At 39.8% G+C, this 5,000-nt stretch overlaps 1 protein-coding gene across 1 annotated transcript in view; it reads left to right on the top strand.

The window, feature by feature from the left end:
* LOC143291928 (voltage-dependent calcium channel gamma-7 subunit-like) overlaps positions 1 to 5,000 on the top strand; it is a 205,560-nt gene that overhangs the window by 53,516 nt on the left and 147,044 nt on the right. The window lies entirely within an intron of this gene.

Consider the following 5,000-nt stretch of genomic DNA (forward strand, 5'->3'; position numbering starts at 1 on the left):
TAAACACTAGTTTTAGAAAAGGTCAACTTTCCTGCGTTCAAAAACAAGGAATAATTATATGTATCCCTAAAGAAGACAAACCTAGAAACTTCATCAAGAACTGGAGGCCAATATCACTGCTAAATATCGTATATATCAGTTGGAATTTTATGTTTAAAGTATTAAAAGCATTTGGTTTCCAAAATGGGATATGTAAATGGATAGAAACATTTTATAATAATATCAGATCCTGTGTTCTTGTAAATGGGCAAGTCTCTAGCTGGTTTAGCGTAGAACGGGGATGTCGACAGGGAGATCCACTATCACCATACCTTTTTGTTTTTTTGTGTTGAAATATTGGTAATAATGACACGAGAAAACGAAGATGTACGTGGTATAACGATCAACAATATGGAACACAAACTTTCTCAATACCCAGATGATACTGAATTTCTTTTAGCAGGTGACAAAAAAAAAAAAAAAAAAAAAAATCATTTGAAACATGCGTGCATATAGTGGACACGTTTGGGAGTAAATCAGGGCTACATATGAATTCTGGAAAAAAACAAGTGCAATCTGGCTGGGAAGTAATAAACATTATAATATTCGGTATATGGAGCATCTAGAGATAGAATGGAATCCACCAAAATTTAGAATTCTAGGAATCTGGTTTACAAATGATTAACAAAACTGTGCAAATATGAATTACTCTAAAAGATTAGCAGATGTTATACAATTATTTAGAGTATGGATAAAAGGCAAATAACACACCTTGGACGAATAGCTGTTCTAAAATAATTAATTTTGTCTAAATTGACTCATTTGTGGATTTTACTGCCTAACCCACCTGACATTTTTTTTAGCATTTTACAAAATCACTGTTATAGTTTTGTATGGAACAAAAAGAATGATCAGATAAATAGAAAAACTGCGCATAAAAGAATAAGAAATGTTGGTCTGGGATTACCGGAATTAAAAACCTATGCATCCTCTCTAAAACTGACTTGGATACGGAAAGTGGGTAAAACGTGTCATAAATGGAAAAAATCATTGCAATAACTAATTTTCCTGTGCTGAATGATATCCAGAAATAACATTATCTTTCTCTCAAACAAATACTTTTTGGACATATGTATTTAATACATACAAAGAATTTTTCTATGAAATAGATTGTAATAACTCTGTTGAGCTTCTGGCAGAACCAGTATTTTATAATCGAAGAATACACATAGGGAAAACATTTATTCGGGGAAAAGCATGGATGGATAAAGGTATATATTGTATTAATGAAGATTTTTTTTTTAATTGAAAATGGACATTTTATTTCTTACGAAGAAATCAAACGAAAATATAAAGTCAACATCAATTTTCTTACTTTTGCCGGTTACATATCAGCAATAAAAGAGTACATTCAAAACAAGAACATAACTATTGATAATGATCACTGCTTGAATATATCTATAGTTTTCAATAAATTGATGTCCATATGTAAAGGTTCAAAGCTGTATTATGACATACTTATAGACAATGGTGTTCATCCACAGTGTTGTTCAAAATGGGATGAAAAACTCAACGACTGGAGAACATGTTTTTTGTACATTAGTAAGATTCCGGATGTTTAACTGAAATGGTTGCAGATAAGAATTGTGCACAGATACCGTGGAACAAATGTCATGCTTAAAGAGATAGGTGTACTTAACAATGATCTATGTAGTTTTTGCAACACAATGAAAGATAGTATTAGACACATGTTTTGGCAGTGTGCAACCATCCAACGTTTCTGGCAAGAATTAATGAATTTGATTAACGAAAGATGCCGAAATGCTCAAAATTTGCAATTAACTGAACCATTAGTCATACTTGGACATGACAAAAATATAATCACTGATCCCACCTTTTATTTCATTTTGTTGCTGGCTAAACAACGCAAGATCAACAGCACTGTACGTGTTCTGCAAAGTTTCATTAAAAAATTGGAATATAAATATCCAGTTGAAGAATACATAGCTTGGAAAATCTTTCTTTATAAAGACTTTATCAGCAAATGGTCTCCACATAAATCCTTGTTTTTTTTTAATACAAATTGAAATAAGGAATATATCTTCTTGTCCCTTCTCGGAGTTCTCGTTCTTTCTCTGTCTCTGGACCTTGCGATTGGAATGAACTTCCTCTTTCGCTTCATCAAGTCTCCACACTCAGCTCTTTCAAGTCTGGCCATAAAACCCATATATATATATATGTGTGTGTGTGTGTGTGCGTGTGTGTGTGTGTGTGTGTGTGTGTGTGTGTCTGTATGTCTGTCTGTCTGTCTCTCACTCTCTCTTTCACACACGCACGCACGCACGCACGCACGCACGCACACACACACACACACACACACACGATGAACGAGCACGATATAAGCTCATGCTTGTTGTTGCTCAAGTCTTATTAATTGAACGCTGTATTGTACCTTGTTTCTTGATATTAAAAATGTTAAACCACACACACACACACACACACACACACACACACACACACACACACACACACACACACACACACATTCTTTCTCTCGTTTATTTTTGTGCCTACTCTTAGCCTCTTAGTACCTCTTAGTTATTATTACAGCTCGACTCGCGTTTGGTCCCTGATAGCTAAGAGCTTTCAGATATCCGTACATAGATCTAATGGATTTGTCCCCGTTTGCATGCTTTGACATGTATCAAAACACACACATTGGCCCAACTTTTCTCAGGGGAAAACGGCATGATAACGATGATGGAACGACACCACTCAGGTAAGCATAACAGCCAGATTAGGTGCATGTACGTTAGGATGCTGGTGGGGCTGGGCGTGTGGGTGGGGCTGAGTTGGGTATGAGCGGGGGTGGAGGGGGGGTGGGGGGGGGGGGGGGCAGAGAAAGAGAATAGGAGACAGACAAACCGAGTGTGTTTTTTGTTTTTGTTTTGTTTTTGTTTGTCTGTTGTTGTTTTTTTTGAAAACAGAGTACTCGGTCAGATACTGTTGCTGACGCACATAAGGAGGTTTCTGTAAGTTTCAGTTTCTGTTTCAGTAGCTCAAGGAGACGTCACTGCGTTCGGACAAATCTATATACGCTACACCACATCTGCCAAGCAGATGCCTGACCAGCAGCGTAACCCAACGCGTTTAGTCAGGCCTTGAGGGAAAAAAAAAACAGTTTCTGTAATCGTAAGCGTAGACATGGTATGGTGCACACACCTATATCAACAGTCATTGTCTTTGTCTTTGTTACCGCCATTGACCGTCATTGTCGTCGTTATCTTTGCTATCGATCACTGTCATTGTCGTCATCGTCGTCTATCACCGTCATTGTCGTCATCGTCGTCTATCATTGTCATTGTCGTCATCGTCGTCTATCAGCGTCATTGTCGTCATCGTCGTCTATCACCGTCACTGTTGTCGTCGTCATCGGCTACCACCGTCATTATCGTCGTGGTCTTTCAACCTCATTTTAGTTATCGTCGTCGTCGTATATCACCGTCTTTGTCGTCGTCGTCGGCTGTCACCGTCATTATCGATGTCTATCGCCGTCGTTATCATGGCCCTCCAAGGTGGTGTTGATCAGAAGGGAATGGAGTTTGATGTTGATGAGGAATGCCATGGAGTTGTGTTCACGGCTGTCAGCATCAACATGACCACCGTCGGCAGATTCATGGAGGGCTGTTGTTTGAGGGACGTGGTGGCGGTCTCCACTCTGGGAGGGACGCTCACTCAGTCTGGCTCCGCGACTAAGCCATTATTGTCGTTAGTAGGGGGTTTAGTAGGTGGTGTCCTAAGTACGTTAAATCAAAACAGGCACCAGTGAACACCACCGAAGTGACTCAGCAGCAGTGCAGGGTCTCCTCTGGTGTGTGGCCTCCTGGTGACCTAACATCGATGGTTCCCTGTGGACTGCCGACGCTGGAACTGCCACGGACGAACCCGGGTGTGGCCGTGTATGGGAGGATCTAAATGAGCGGCGTGGGAGTAATGCCACTAAACGGTGCAGATGATGGGGCAGCAAAAAAAACAAAAAAAAACATGACCACCGTCAGTCATCACCGTTCCCTCTCTCGGTCGGTCGGTCTGTCTCTGTCTCTCTAACTACCTCTAATCCTCTCTCTCTCTCTCTCTCTCTCTCTCTCTCTCTCTCTCTCTCTCTCTCTCTCTCTCTCTCTCCATCTCTCTCTCTCTTAATATCTTTTTCTTTCTTTATCTCTTTCACCTCTCTCTCTTTCTCACCCTCTCTCTCTCTCTCCCTCTCTCTCTCTCTGTGTCTCTGTCTCTCCCCCATATGTCTTTTTTTCTGTCTCATATCTCATCTTTCTTTCTCTCACTGTCTCTCATCTCTCTGTCTGTCTGTCTCTCTCACTCACTCACTCACTCATTCTCTCTCATCATTCACAATTTCCTTCTCGGTACTGCAGATGTATCCAAAAAAAAAAAAATCCAACCTTTGTAGGCTTTCGTAGGCTAAGCAAAAAAAAAAAAAGTAGGCTAAGCAAAAAAAAAAAAAAAAAAAAAAAAATCCATCCAACCTTTGTAGGCTTTCGTAGGCTAAGCAAAAAAAAAAAAAAAAATCCATCCAACCTGTGTAGGCTTTCGTAGGCTAAGCAAAAAAAAAAAAAATCCATCCAACCTTTGTAGGCTTTCGTAGGCTAAGCAAAAAAAAAAAAAAAAAAAAAAAAAAAAAGATGTATTCCATTACATCTGCATGTTTGTGACAAGTCTCAACTCCCCAAACGTACACATTGACCCAGAGGTTTCTCACCACAGGACACAATGACGGAACATCGACATCCTCATGAATACTAGAACGACAACAACTTGAGATCAATGAGTTCCATGGGGAGTAGTGGAGAATGTGGAGGAGGTAGGAGGAATGCATGTAGGGGGAGAGTAGGGACAGTGGGGGGTGGGGGTGGGGTGGTAGATGATAGGTAGGGTTCGTCATCTTTATCAGACAAGTTGAACTGAAACTGCATCTTCCATGGCGTTATATTTAGCTGTGAATCATC

Source organism: Babylonia areolata, chromosome 18, assembly GCF_041734735.1.
Source record: "Babylonia areolata isolate BAREFJ2019XMU chromosome 18, ASM4173473v1, whole genome shotgun sequence".
NCBI classification, from domain to species: Eukaryota; Metazoa; Mollusca; class Gastropoda; order Neogastropoda; family Buccinidae; genus Babylonia; species Babylonia areolata.